Source organism: Petaurus breviceps, unplaced genomic scaffold, assembly GCF_028583685.1.
Source record: "Petaurus breviceps papuanus isolate PSGF00001 unplaced genomic scaffold, PetGlider_PUasm1.0 173, whole genome shotgun sequence".
In the NCBI taxonomy this organism is placed as follows: domain Eukaryota; kingdom Metazoa; phylum Chordata; class Mammalia; order Diprotodontia; family Petauridae; genus Petaurus; species Petaurus breviceps.
Window position 1 is genome coordinate 35375118 of NW_027185759.1, and position 15764 is coordinate 35390881.

Below are 15764 nucleotides of genomic sequence, written 5' to 3' on the forward strand. Positions count from 1 at the left end.
TACCTAGAATGTGACTGAGGCAGGATTAAAACCCATGTCTTCCTGATTCTAGGTCTTATAGAGTATCCACTATACAAATCTGCTTCTAAGTAAATGATCTAAGGACCTCTCAGCATCAATTGGTATGAGCAGAGACTCAAGGGAAGGAATCAGGTCAGCTGGCTAAGAACTGCATTTGGCATCCTGTTAGGCATAAGGTATGAGGCAGAGTGATGAATCGCATACCTCAAGTGTAGTTACACTTTGTCTTTAGGCCATGTATTTTATTCCCTTTAGAATTCAAGCTCAGTAAATTCCACTTTGAAGACATCTGAATAGCTAGCTACATTTGGAAAAAATGGAGAGTCTGAGTGTTTGGTATAGTCAACTTTTCTCATTTGTTCCTTTTTTAATGAAAAAAAAATGTGATGACCCCTGTAAACTTTATAAATCAATAATTGATTTTTCCTTTCTATTTTTCTTTCTTGACTTTAAAACGATTCAGCCCCAGAAGACCTCAAAGATCTTCAAATGTCTATGAATCAGTATGAGTCCCACATACACACCCAGCATCTCTGATTAACTCAGATGGCCCAGGCCTCCTTCTAATCCAAACAGGATTCAAGGAGCCAGAGAAGGAGGAGGACTTGATAGAAATGCCAGGACACAACGATGAAACCCATCTGTAGATACCTGGGAGGAAAGTCAGGTACCAAGGTATTCATAATCTAACAAACGTCCTTCAAGAATAAATGAGAAAGAGAAATAATAATGATAGCATTAATTTGCTGTGTGTTTCCATGGATGAGCTCAGTGGATTAGTTTCTCTTGTTGGCTCAGCTCTCCTCATAGAATTCTGACTGTAATAGCCTGCCAGAGGGATCATTTCTTTGTGAGGTGAAAAGCAGGCAGAGATTATCCCATTTAGCAGATGGGGAAAGGGGGGCCCAGAGGGTTTTACTTTACTCGGTCAAGATCAACTAATTAATCACCAGGACTAAATTGTGGGGTAATAAAATTTTGTTTCTATGGTACCCAAAAATCCAATTGACAAGTGAAAAATTGAGTCAATGAGCCAGTTGTTTTGTCTACAGGATGGCATATTTTTGGAATGACAGATAGTCTGTCTATATTGGCCAGCTGTTTTGGGTACATTGTACCGAACAATGGGTATGACAATTAACCCACTCCTCCTGCCAATCCTGTTCTCATGCCTTGTTAGAAATGAAGAAAAGACCAGGGCTGTTGCACTGGGATCATTCCTCTGATGTCTCTTTTAGCCTTTGAACCACAGCAGTTTAGAAGCCAATTAATTCTTACGCATACATCAAAGCTAAGACACAGAATTGCCATGATCAGATGCAAGAGGTGTGTTTATCCCCAGAAGTATTCATCCACTTTAGTATTCTCATTCTTACTGTCAATTATTAGAAGGATATGCAATCTGAAAGCTTTTCATTTTGCAAAGATTCATTGCCATCCATTCCTCTATCCTGTCATATCTATAGTCCCCTTTATGATAAATATCTCCTGAAAGTTGGTCGGAGTTGTAAGGACTGGAAAGGAACAAAGAAGCATTGACATGGGAGCATAATTTGAATATACATATTGTCTAGTACATGGAATGAATACTTAAACCTTGACTTCTTGTCGGTTCTCCAGCCAGAAATAGATATGACTCAGAACATGTTGAGTACAGCAGAACTTCATACTAAAGAAAAAGTCCATACTAATGTATTCTGGAGAGCAGCTAGGTGGTACAATGAGAAGAGAAATGAACATGGAGTCAGGAAGACTCATCTTCATGAGTTCTAATCTGGTCCCCTACACATGCAAGCTGTGTGACTCTGGGCAAGTCACTTATCCCTGTTTGCCTCAGTTTCCTCATCTGTACAATGAGCTAGAAAAGAAAATGGAAAACTATTCCAGTATCTTTGCCAAGAAAATCCCAAATGGGATCAAGGAAGAGTCAGACTTGACTAAAAAAAGTGAACAACAAAACACATTCTGAATTCAGAGAAACTTTTTTTGGGGGGAAACAGTATGGAAAAAGTAGATATTCATTCAGCTTTGTACTATTCAATAAAGCTGGTTCTGCCATTTATTCCCACAATTAATTTATTTAAACTGTCTGGGCCTCAGTTTCCTCCTCTGTTCCTAAGCATGATCATCATCATAAATAATAGTTATATAGCACCTACTATGTATGTTAAAATTTTATAAATATTATCTCTTTGGATCCTCACAACAGCCCTGGGTTGTAGGTTTTATTATTGCCCCTATTTTACAGATGAGGAACCTGGAGCAAACAGGGGTTAACCGACTTGCCCAGGGTCACATAGCTGCTAAGTGTCTTAGGCCATGTTTGAACTAACTTGGGTCTTCCTGACTCCAGGCCTGATGCTGTCTCTCATATCACCTTCTCAATGCGCCCACTATGTTTATCAGTCTCATAATCCTGAGGTTCCTATTAAGAAGCCTCAGATCTGTTAGAATTCTTGTTTTTATAAACAATGACTAGCACTTGGAGCTTAAAGTATCAATGAAGCGCAATTATCTGAAATTCAAAGTCTCTGAATTACAATAATTTGGGCTTTCAGAATCATGGGAAAAAATCATCAATGTTCTCCATTTTGCTTTGCCAAATTAGTAAACTGAAAGAAGTATTTTAAAATATTCATTGAATGTATTTTTTTCCATAATGAATTTTAAGCCAACACAATTTTAGCTTTTTGTGGTTGGTTTTTTTTTTCTTTTTGGTAGCAAGATGAATGGTAGAGAGTCTGGGATATATGGAATCCAGGTTCTCATTCTAGTTGTTCCATTACTTTGCTAATTAATCTCCAACAAAGCAATTTACCTGTCAGACCTCAGTTTCCTTTTGGAAAAATGGAGAGGTTAAACTAGATGATGCCTAGGTGGTGCAGTAGAGAGAGTGCTGGGCCTGAAGTTAGGAAAATCTGAGTTCAAATCTAGCCACGGGCACTTACTAGCTGTGTGGCCCTGGGCAAGTCACTTAACCTCTGTCTGCTTCCATTTCTGAGCAAGTTTTTTTTTTGCTTTTTTTTTGGAGAGGGAGTATGGGGTTAAGTGACTTGCCCAAGGTCACACAGCTAGTTTTCGTGAGTGTGTGTCAACTGTCTGAGGCCAGATCCGAACCCAGGTCCTCCTGACCCCAGGGCCAGTGCTCTACTCACTGTGCCACCTAGCCACCCCATTTCATTTCTTCAACTGTAAAAATGGGGATAATAATACATCCTATGTCCCAGGGCTGTGAAGATGAAATGAGAGAATATTTGTAAAGTGCTTAAACACAGTGCCTGGCCCACAAAAAGCTTTACATAAATGCTGATTTCCTTCATTCTAGTCTTCAAGTTCTATGATTCTGTGAATAACCAATCAGAAGACATTTCCACTGTGTGTTAAGAACTTGTTGTTTGTCACAATGGCAAAATCTGGGAAAATGCCTGGCCTCTGTCTAAACGAGTCTTTTGGAAGCTGAAAGAGAAAGTAATCAATAAATACTTTGTCTCTATAGAATCGCCAAGCCCTGCACCAGGTATTGGGAATACAAAGACAAAAACAAAATTATTCCTGCCCTCAAGGAGTTTACATTCTAAAAATGGAGAAACCTGCAGGTCGATAAATTTATACGTGAAAAAGCAAACAGAAGGGATGGCAATGATACTGGTAGTGTGGGGAATCAGGGAGGACGTGTTTGGATTTAGGTGAACTTTCAAGAAACTATGGATTCTAAGAAGCAGAGAAAAGGAGATGCATCTCAGGGAGAAGGGACAGTCTGAGTGAAGATGCAAAGAAGGGAGATGGAATGGGATGTGTGAAAAAATAAGAAGGGCATTTGGCCAGACCATGGAATGCATAAAAAGGAGTAATGGTCAGTAAGATGGGCACTGTGCTGATTGGTTTAGAAAATTTCTCTACCTGAAAAAAAGAGGGACAGACACTATGATATCTAAATGCCATTTCTAGGTCAATGGTTCTAAAAATATTCTAATGGGATCATAGATTTAGAGCAAGACAGGACTTATCTGTCAGCTCTGGAACTAGGATCCCACTTCCTTGGGCAAATCACTGAGCATCCCTGGGCCTGAGCTTCCTGAAGTGATTGTGTAGAGAGCAGACGGCCTTGTACGTAGTAGAGACTTCTTCCCTCTCTCCCTGCCTCTCTTCCTTCTTTCCTTCCTTACCTTTAAAAGGGATTGGTGTGCAGAGATAGTGAGAGATAGAGATGATAGAGATAGACAGATTGTATATATGCATATATGTTTTTATGTGTTATGTATGTGCACGTATATGTATATATGTGTATTGTGTATATATGTATGTGTGTTTATGTATATGCATATATCTCTATATCCACATATATGCATGTAGCTGTACATATGTATATATACATGCACATATATCATACAAACATTTGCATCATATATGTGTTGTGAAGATTATATACAATATATATGTATGTATACATGTATTTGCATCATCACATCTCAGTCCCCACCACAGTGAAGCTCATGGAATCTGCATTTATGCAGTTCCAGCATATTTTCTATGGACCCCTACCCAGACCATAAAGAATTCTTACCAAGGCTATAAACTGATGAACTACAGTAGACTCACATGAAAATCACTCAGTCTTTGGTCTTGCATGGAGTCAGTATGTCCTGAATACAGTCCTGAGATCGGTTTGAAAAGTGTTCTAACCTAGTTAGTTTATAAAAAGGGATGGGGAATCTTCAACCGAAAAGGGTTGTTTCTTTTTTGTTTTGTTTTCTTTCTTTCAGTTTTTGTTCTTTCTTTCCCTTTTCTTTCTTCTTCCCTTTTTTCTCTTTTCTCTTTCTCTTTTCCTTCCTTCCTCCCTCCTTCCTTCCTTCCTTATTCCTTTCTTCTTCTTTCCCTCCTATCTTTCTTTTTTTTCCTTCTTTTTTCCCCACTCTTTCTTCTTTTACACAGGAATGATAATGCCAAGAGGCCTGCTCTTTTACAGTCTCTAAGGGAGTTCTGTTCAGCAAGGCAGTTACAGGAGACTGAAAGCACCATGGTTTGGGGAAGTTGCCTTTTGATGTCTGCAGCTGCTCTATCAGGTCACTCTGTTAAAGGCACAGCTCCTTCCTTGGGGTGTCCTTGTCTCCCTCTGTAGAGAAGATTTTCATTCCAATCCCTAACTGCAGTGTTGCCTTTCTTATACACATAGGCAAATAGTTTTTCATTAGAGGGGATGGGGTAGGGGATGGGGCTGTGCAGAGAGCTTGCTACTGTGGATTTTATCGGTGAATGGGGGAGAAAAATTTAAATCTGATATAAAGAAGAAAGGGAAGGCACTAATACATCATGTTATTATCATTTCCAGGAGGGAATGTAGAGATAAATGAGGGCTTCAAAGAGTCCTTCACAGAAGGCTGCCAATCTGTTTGTGCTTCTCCTTTAAAGAACTGTCTATTACAAGGGAAAGTCCAAGAATTGTGACTCTATCCCAGGAAGATGGGAAGACTAAGGATCCTAATGCTACAAAAGTTATTCTTCTTTGTTCTCATCTTAAGATGTGTTCCAAATCCCCGAGTAGATGAAAACATGGTGAGGGATAGGGCTAAAAAGGGAGTGGGAGTGAGGGGTGAGGCTTGATTTTGTCCCATCTCCAATATTAGATCACATAGATAGTTTCCATTTTTACTGTACAGAGCAAGAAAATTTAAAACATCATCTTGGCTTTCTTCAGGAAAATGTCGAAGGGAGTTTCCTCTAACCAAACTCCATTTCCCTGCTTCACTTAGAGATGAATTCAGCCTGAAACTTTATTCCCTTGACTACTTACTAAAAATGGAAGGACTTTCTACAGCTGTCTGAGCTTGACTTTCCAGATGTGCATCTTATTTTTCTTAATGTATTGCTTCCTTGACATTGTTAAGTAAATCCTTGCTTTGTTTTTTTCTGTACCTATTTTTCATCCCTTTGTTTATTTATTCAATTTATTTTTAAGCCTGACTGAGAATGTCACTAGCCATATTAGCCAAATTCTTTAAGAATTGTCCATAATCTCACTTGACTGAAATTTTATTGAAAACTGCTTGAATTAAGTGGATCATTTCCTGGGACCAGGAGACCATAATATCATAGATTTAGAGTTGCAAGAGGTATTAGAACCCTTCCAGCCTGAGTCACTCATTTATAGATGAAGAACTTATGACCCTAAGAGGGAAGAGTGTTGTCCTGGTCTGTCACACAGGTAGTAGGTAGGGCCAGATTTGGACCTGGGTCACATCTGCATTCTCTTATTCCAGAACCAATGTTCTTTCCATTATAAAATCTTAGCATTATTATGCAGAGATTCCCCCTGTACCAATGTTTGCTATGAGGTAATCAGTCCATGTTCTGGGTTCCTAGCTTCGCTTTTTCACTGCAGTTGAGGAGAATAAAGTGATGTCAGAGACAAAGCTCCTATCTTTGAGATATGAAGGATTCTTGCAACAAAAAGGCATCTAAGAAAGAACTATTTATAGCTTTCTAATCTATTAAAAACAAAATAGGTAATATATAGGTATCATACTCAATTCAAATACAAACAAAAATAATTTTAATGCTGACTAATTTATGGTTATCTTAATATATTTTTATTTTTTTTCTCAAGAAATATCCTAGGTTATTCTAGCATAGCCATACCTGTAAAAAGTTGCAGTATTTTACCAGTGGTGGTGAACCCAAGCAAGAATCACTTGCCTCAGTTTCCATTTCCTTTAAATAGGAATAATAATAGTTCCAACCTTCCAGGGTTGTGACAAATGAGATATTATAAATAACATGATTCTCAAATCTCAAAGCACTGCAAAAAATATTAGCAGAGAGAAAGTGGTATAGAACAGATAAATGGAGCAACTCCAAGTCAAGAAAATCTAGATCAAAGGCCTATCTCTGACACACACATATTGTGAGATCTTCGGCAAGTCATTTAACTTTTCAGTGGCCCCAGGAAACTTTGTATTAGCGTAACCGTAATAGGTAGTATTTACATAGTGCTTTAAGTTGCAAAGCATTTTTATATACTCTCTTTCAATCGACACTGCTACCCTGTTAAGTAGATGCTATTATTATTTCCATTTTATAGTTGTATAAAATGAACCTGAGAAGAGGTAAAAATGGCCTAGCCAAAATGATAAACCTAGCAAAGACTCTGAGGTAGGATTCAAACACAGGTCTTCCTGATTCTAAGTTTAGTGCTCTATCTAGCATAATTGCCTTCTTCAAAAACTATAAATTACTGAATAGTTGCAGATTCATATTGGCAAAGGGTTGTTCCACAAACTGGGTTCCTCTCCATGTACGTTATTTAACTATGCTAAGTCCCCATTCATTTGAGACAAGAAATAAAGGTCTTTTTTCTTGTTTCCTAGAATTGGAAATTCCATTGGATTATGATACTTATTTAGTAGTCTAATGGATCTATGATCCCATCAGTGCTGGTTTCCATTACTACCCATCTACACATAAACATCCTTTATGATTCTTGCCCATGTCCATCCATAAATCATCTGTAAGCAATCAATCAACAGAGACCTTCCCATAGAACGTTTAAAACCTTCCAAATACTTGAGAAGTAGTCAGTTGTCCATCTCTTATTCTTTGTTTTCATGATGTGACCCATTCACCTTCTTGTTCAAATCATAGACATTTTTGAGGATATGTCTTGGTTTTTCTGTCTTCATTTAAGCCATCATGGGCAATATTTTGTACCTGATTTATGACTACTCTGTAGTTCTTTATTCCTTTGCATTCACAATTTTTATTTTTTTGGGAAATTATAGCATTTCATGACTTATAGCCATATGGCATCAAAGGAAGAGCATTGGTGTTTAAAGAAAGAATGTTGTTGTTTTATTTTGTTTTGCATAAGTAAGCAGTTTGGGATGTTTGAACATGTTGTGAAAATCTCCAAATGTATCAAACCTGTTCTCTTCCTTTTACTCAACTCTAGAATCAATTAATTTTCCTTCTGCAGTACCTGTACAAGAAAGATGTATTAAAGAATCAACTCAATGGGTTGTCCATTCAATAGCTAGGTGCAGCAATGACTAGCATGCTAGGTCTGTAGTAAGGAAAACCGGAGCTTAGAGGTGGCCTCAGAAAACTCCCGAGATGTATGATCTTGAGAAAGTAACTTAATCTATATTTTTCTCAGTTTCCTCAACTGTAAAAATGGTGATAATAATAGCACCTACCTCCCAGAGTTGTCGATAATGAGATAATATTTGTAAAGTGCTTAGCAAAGGATAGGTACTATATAAATGCTAGCTATTATTATTGTTATTATTGTTGTTGTTTACAGGATGTCATAAATCTAGGCAATATTGTCCCCATACACTTGTTTTATCCTCTACGGATTGGCATGCTTATCTTTTAGAGTGGCTGTGGGATACATTGAAAACCCCTGCCATCTTAGGAAATTTGATGCACACAACACATCAGAAACCAGAGCGTCATGGATTAGGACTTCAGTTTTCTTATCCATAAAATGAGTTGGAGAAGTAAAAGGCAAACCACTCCAGTATCCTTGCCAAGAAAACCCACAAATGGGGTCATGAAGGTTGGACATGACTGTAACAATGGAACGGCAACCAAATCAATAAAGAATCCTTCTTGTATTTGAACTCTACCTAGGACATAGACCATGACCTTGGGTGAGTGTATAAATCCATATTGTAAAGTTCGCATAATGTTGACATGGAATGTCTGAAGAAAACCATCTCTGTGATTCCACTCATCCTGGCACTTTGAATCATCTTTAGATATGCATTGGGACCACCTTGTTGGGGGAGAATGTTTAGGGCAGCAATTTTCTTTAACAGAGACAAGTTATCATGGGTAATCAACAAATAATAAATTTAGCAGCATCTTTTATTCTGTACACATTTTATTTAATTGCATTCTTTATTCAATGAAGAAATGATATTCTGTAGAGAATCATTAAAGAAAACCCATCTTCCCTTATATTTTCATCAAAAAATCATCCCAATATGCAATTAATTAATTTTCATTAAAAAATGTATAGATGAGACAGTAGGTTAGTAATTGCTGATGTATTCTTAGTCACTTTGTTGTCGTTATCATTAGAACTGAGGAAGATGATAATCCCCCTACTGTTTTCCACTTCTTTTTATATGGTCAGTTGAAATGCATATTGTAATTGGGACAGTTTGAAATGCATTTCCTTAGCACATTCAAAATTGGGTTCTTCCCTGAAATTTCTTTCTGTATGGACTTATCTGGTCTTCCATTGTCATTGCCTTGAAGACCATTTCTATTTCTTCATTTAACACCTCAAGGAAAGGCAATTTAGGGTCCAAATCTTCTGATACTATGATTAGTGATGATAAGAAGAGGTTACTAAAGAAAGGATGGTAAATATGACATAGCTTGTATTTTGTTTAGTTTGGTTTATTTGGATTTTCTTCCATAAATGCTGTTTCTCATTATTTCACATACATCCCTCATCACCTCCTCCTCCTCTCTCTGCTCTTGACTTCCATGACATGGCTCTCTCTTGGTCTTCTTCCCATGTGTCTAACCAGTTTTTTTCAGTGTCTCATGATAGATCATCTTGCTCACCATCTCCTAAAAGTGGGTGTTCTGTAAGACTTTAGAGAGTCCTTATAGTCCTCACCCTCTCTCACTGCAATCACTCCTTATATGACTTCATGTGCTTCCATTAATTCAACTATCACCTCTACTCATCTGACTCCCAAATTAACATGTAGTTCCAATCTGCCACTTGAACTACAATCCCATATTATAATAGATGTACCATTGAAATCTCAAACTCAGCATGTCCAAAAAACAAAAAAAAATCATCTTCCTTGTTTTAAAGTCCTTTATTTCTGCTCACCATCAGCCTCCCAGTCACCCAGATTTGGAACTTTGACATCATCTTGTGTCCTTATCTTTCCTTCCCCCTCCACCAACCAGTATACCCAATCTGTTACTGTCTTATTGATTCTTTCTCTGCATGTCTTACATCTGCCTGTTCTTTCCATTCACTGAAGTATATGGTTCAGGGCCTCATCATGTCTCACCTGGGTAAATATTATAGCTTTCTAATTGGTCTCCCTACTTCTAGTCTCTTTGTTCTGCAGACTGTTCACACAGCTGCCAAAATAATCATAAGGAACAGGGCTAAATATTCCACTCCCCTGCTCAAAGCCAGTAACACCTTATGATCAACTGCTGAATGAACCCACAAAATGCACCTCACATACTCTGAAAATAATTCTTTCAATATGTGGCAACCCTAAGTGTGGTCATTTGCATAGATGGTATTTGGAGCCAATCATCATAAACCAAATTCCTTCATTGAACCTATTTATCACATTTCCTGGCTTTGTTTGAAAGACAAGGCTTCTCAGGTTTTAGTGCCTCTATCCCACAGGGGTTTCCATGTTTAAAAGTGAAAAAGCTTTAGAAAGTTTGGGTTTTTTTTTTCCATATGGTGAACAGGAAACCCCGCTTAGCATACCTATTGTACATTGATTTATACCAAACACCAGACTGCCTTTAAGAATAAATGCCTAAAATATTCTAAATGCAAGTCCAGTTACTTGAAATCAGTCATTTCCTGCTATAGATATCACAGCCTCTCTGTGTTAAGAATATAGGTCAGAGATTGTTTACCATTAAAAAAAAGAATAACCCACAATTGAATTGTGATTGATATCAGCTGAACCAAGGCTAACGATGCTTTGAATGTTATCGTCACAGAATGTGGACTACTCATATTTGTCCCTGTATATGAGGAGAAGCTATCACTCTGAGAGCTTGCCTCATTTATCTGTGAGACCAATTCTCTCTTTATTATCCATTAATAGCACACACACATTTAGGGCTATTTATTTTTTCTTTATCTTCAGATAGATGCTATGGGGAGGTGTAGTTGGCAGAGAATAGTTACCCAGTGTCAGACTATGGCAAAAGGCCATTGGGCCTTTGCCCAGTGACTTCTCTTAGAAATGACGTTACGTAAATGTGCCTACCTTGCTTCTTTGTCTTGCTTCACCCTCTTTGTCAGGTGATATGTCACTGGTGTCTGAATTTAGGGGACTCTGAAAATGAGAATAATGAAAACATACATTTACATGAGGCTTTTAGGTTGGCAAAGTATTTTACTTCCATTATCTCAATTGAGCCACATAATAGCTATTAATATACTATGTATGCTATTTCCCCTATGTTACAGACTAAGAAATTGAGACTCAGGTCTATAAGCAATTTGCCCTGGGTCAATACGTTTATTGAATGTCAGATGTGGAATTTCAAACCAGGTCTCCCTAAATCCAAGCAAACCACTCTTAGCAAATTTCATCATCATTGACATTCTATGTTAAGAGGAGAGAGAGAAAGAGAGAGAGAGAGAGAGAGAGAGAGAGAGAGAGAGAGAGAGATACAGAGAGATACAGAGACAGAGACAGACAAATACAGAGAGACAGAGAAAGAGACAGACAGATACAGAGAGACAGAGAAAGACAGAGACAGGCACAGAGAGACAGACACAGACAAACACAGAGAGATACACAGAGACAGAGAGACACAGACAGACACAGAGAGACAGACACAACAGAGACAAACACACAGAGAGACACACAGAAGTAGAGAAAGACAGAGAGAAACAGAGACAGAGGTAGACAGACATATAGAGACAGACAGCCAGAGAGACACACAGAGATAGAGAAACAGAGAGACAGAGACAAAGAGACAGAGTGAGCATGAATGAGTGAGTTCTACTGAGATTTATAGTTCAGTCTACATGTTGTGGGAAAACCTCCAAGCTGGAAATCTCTGAACATGCTAAGAAAATGTCAGTTGCCCTTCAATTTGTGTTAAAAATCAAACCTATCTACAATCTCCACCCTGCCCCTAGAGTCTAGGCAATTTCAAGTATTCTGTGACAGGAAACATTAGAGAACCATACTAATGGACATTGAAAGGAGAATGGGGAAGCTGGTAAGAGACCAAAATGCACTTTGGGAAGGGGAAGGTTTCAGTTAGTAGCCTTAGATATTTAGCAGACAGTTCAATTAGAGGGTTTCCCAACATCTACTTGCCTTAACTCCACCCTGCTAATCCCCACAGCCCCAGAAAGAAAATTCAAATAATTGTCAGTCCTCTGGTTCTTCCCACAGGAAAAGGCAAACACAGTCTAATCACAGAGATCATTTATTTAGTTAATAACTGCCAAGCAATTCCCAAGTGTGATCTCATTGGACCATCACAATAGCCCCATGAAGTTGGCATCACATATTCTACTATCCCCATTTTAGAGAAAAGTAAAGAGAGTTTCAAACTAAACCAGAGAGTTAAAGTGATTTGTTACTGGTCATAGAGCTACTGAATCTTAGAGGTAGTATTTAATCTTGTCTCTCCAGATTTCATGTCCCACATTTGTTCAACTATTCCAAGTTACCAGCACACAACCTACTTCTAGAGGCAGTTTTTAAACCAACAAGAAGCCCCAGAGGGCCATAGAGAGGGTACCCCCAGAGTCAGATCTACAAGTCCTCAAGGACACCCATGACCTTGTCAGTTTGCTTGCAATGGAGATTCCTTCCTATCCTCTCTTGAGCTCTCACACTGTCTCACTGTGAACACAGACCACTGTGGTAACATCAGCATCCCTCCCCTGCCAAACTATGTCTTCAAATAGGGATGTGGCTAATTATACTTTTCAAGGCTAGCACCTGTTTCATTTTCCCACCTACTTGTTCAATGTTGAGGTACATTGGATCAAGGTTTAGAAGGGACTCTAGAAGTCAATGAGTACAACAGCTGCCTTCCCCCATTTTAGAGAGGAGAACAGTGAGGCATAGAGAGATAAAGTGAAATTTTCTCAGTCACACAACTAACATCTTGTGGTGAGATTCAAACCCAGGTCCTTCTGCTTTGCAGCTCAGTACCCTATCAACTACACTTGACTGCCCTCTGTCTGCTACGCCAGCATGTCTCCATTCTTTAAATTGGCTCTTCCTTCTCCTCACCTCTGTGATAGTAATGGCAATTAAAGATTCCCCTGTATTGGCTTGGTTTTCAAATTGATTGTATTAAAACCCAGAGTTTGTTAATCCCACCTGTGGGATGGGCTTGTTGATGTGAAAAGAAAGTCCTGAAGTGGGAGGAGCTGGTGATGTAGATTTGGAGAGACAAGAGAGAGGCGGAAGTTCTTTTTGGAAGCAGCACCTCGTGTAGAGGGAGAGACTAAGAGATTGCTGGTGGCCGCTTTGAATTGCCCTGGACTTTTGAGACCGGCCCCCTGAGCTGCCAAGGACTGAGGAGACATGGCTGTTTTGCTGGTACTTTGTCTGTCTGTTTTGATGTTATTTTGCCAGATTTGTCCACTGGTGAAAGACTGTCCTGTTGAAGAAGTCCTGGAACCTGGCATTTGGTTAAGAAGGCCTGAGACTGTCCTGCAGACAGAGAGTGAATACTGTCCACTGGTGAGGGACAGTACTGAGAGTGAATACTGTCCACTGGTGAGGGACAGTACTGTTGTTGCAGGGGTCTGGAGACTGTCCGGCAGACAGAATGAATACTGTCCACTGGTGAAGGACAGTGCTGTTGTTGCAGGGGTCTGGGAGCCTTTCTGTTGGTTTAGAAGCCCTGAAGAAGGATTTTCTTGTTGTATGTTTACAGAAATCCTGGGAGAGGGCTTTGCTAATGTGTTCAGGGGTTCTAGGACTGTTCTACAGACAGAGGATAAATTCATGAAGGGACTGGCAATGTATCTTGTGGCCTTGCTGGGCCTTGTCTCCCCAGGAGCTGGGATTGCTGGGGGCTTGCCTCGTGTCGGGATGAAGAGGGGACCTCCATTTGGGTGTTGAGTGCTGTGTTTGGGCTTGGTGTGGCTCTGGGGTGGATTCGGTTGTGGTCCAGGGGTGGGGAACTTTTGACCTTTTTGTGTTCTGTGGTTGGGCAAATGAGTGTATTTTGCTTGTGTTTGGAAGCTGATCTCCGTTTGGGAAGAGGGGCTTTGTGGTGGACTTGGTTAGGGTAGGCCTTGGAGATGGTTTAATCACACTTGGTGAATGCTGTATTTTGAATGATGTCATGTTTTGATCTTCTCTGTTCTGGGTTTGTTACTGAATAAAATAGAGAGCACCTATGCTGGTATTTTGAACCTGGGAAGTTGCCTTTGCTTGGTATTACATTACAACCTCCCACTAATGTCATGGTCAGGTGCTTTCTAGTTGCCTGTGAAGGAAAGAGCTCATCAGCTAAGATCTAATTTGATCCTAATAATAACCCTGTGAGGTGGATATTAGTACACCCATTTCACAGATGAAGGAACTTAGGCAAAGAGAGGCTGAATGAACTCACACAGCTAGTAAGTAAATGAGGCAAGATTTGAACTCAGATCTTCCTGACTCTAGGACTGTATCATTATAAAATCACCCTGAATGCTGTGTATCCAGGTTCTAAAGGGCCTAAAACAATCCCTGCAAAAGGTGGGAGTTGGTCGATGCCGGTTACATCCTTAGAGATATCTTAACCTCACTATGACTATGATATGTGCCACTATGGGCACGGTAATGGCAGCAGCAGAAGCACCTGTGTTTGTATGTTACAATGACGCTTAGTTTCTTGGTTCTAAGAGGAGAGTCTTAGCTCTTGACTGACTACTCCTGTCATCTCCAAAGTTTCTCTGCTGCTAGAAAGCCTTTTGTACCACCTGAGCCCCCATTCATGGCTTACCCCTCCCCAGATGGCCAAGGCAGACAACTGTTCAGCCTCCAGTGTATCTCTTGAGGTGGCAAACACTGCTGGCACTGGAAACAGTAACTTGAGAGTTCTCTAAGATCGAGAGCACTGCCTTACTCTTGGAAAATTCTTCTGTGGGCTACTGGGATTCTTATTCTGACTTGAGATGCATAGGAACAGTTGGATGACTTGGCTGCTCCTTCTTTCTGCCTCCCCATCAGCTCGCAGATGGTATGCAGTCATCGGCAGGAATTGCACCCTAACCCTGCTTCTTCAGGCCTCTCCAGAACTTGGCTGTGAGTTGCAGGCCCTGGGGTGAGATGATTTGCACCATGGAGCCATCCTACATCCTTCAAACAACAGCAGACCATCTGTGGAGCAGATGGTGGTTTTGGGCAGGGGATCAAATGACACCGTCTGTAAAAGTACTTTATATTTCATAGATTTCAAGTTGGAAGGAAATATAGCGACCATCTAGTCCAACCCCATCATTTTAGAGAGCAAACTTAACCAAGCCAGAGAAAGGAAATGACTTACCCAGGGTTACTCAGGTGGGAATTTGCAGAGCTAGGTCATTGGAATGTGTTCTTCCCAGTATACCTTACTGACTCTCCTTCATGAATATGCTGGTATCTTCCTACAATTCAATTCAATCCTGTCCAACACATATTGATTAAATATTTGCTTATACATAAGGCATCATGACATACAATAGAGATATAAAGACAATAAATTAAAAACCACTGTTTGAGAATAATTTCTTATAGCTGACCTGTTGGACCAGGGCCTCAGTCATGCTTCCCTTAACTTACAACTTTTCTCTTCCAGCTTCCTTTTCCTCAAAACTGCCTTTCCTCTATGTGGGTACCTTCACTGCCTACCTGTGGCTGTAAGAAACTGTAGCATATGTGGCATCCACACCCCAGTAAAACCATGTGGGTAGATGGGCTAAGCCAGGTTAAAGGTAATAGTCCTTAAAACCATCAGGGGGTTAAGGGGATGTCCACCCCAAGCATGTGAAGACTTCAGTGGAA

General features: G+C 39.7%; 1 long non-coding RNA gene across 1 annotated transcript; it reads right to left on the reverse strand.

Annotated features, from left to right (window-relative positions):
- Nucleotides 1-340: 340 nt before the first annotated feature.
- Nucleotides 341-14959, reverse strand: LOC138157893 (uncharacterized). Its single transcript, XR_011167493.1, has 3 exons — nucleotides 14725-14959; nucleotides 11016-11084; nucleotides 341-672 (listed from the first exon to the last, which is right to left on the reverse strand). It is a non-coding gene; the product is annotated as an uncharacterized lncRNA (long non-coding RNA).
- Nucleotides 14960-15764: the final 805 nt, after the last annotated feature.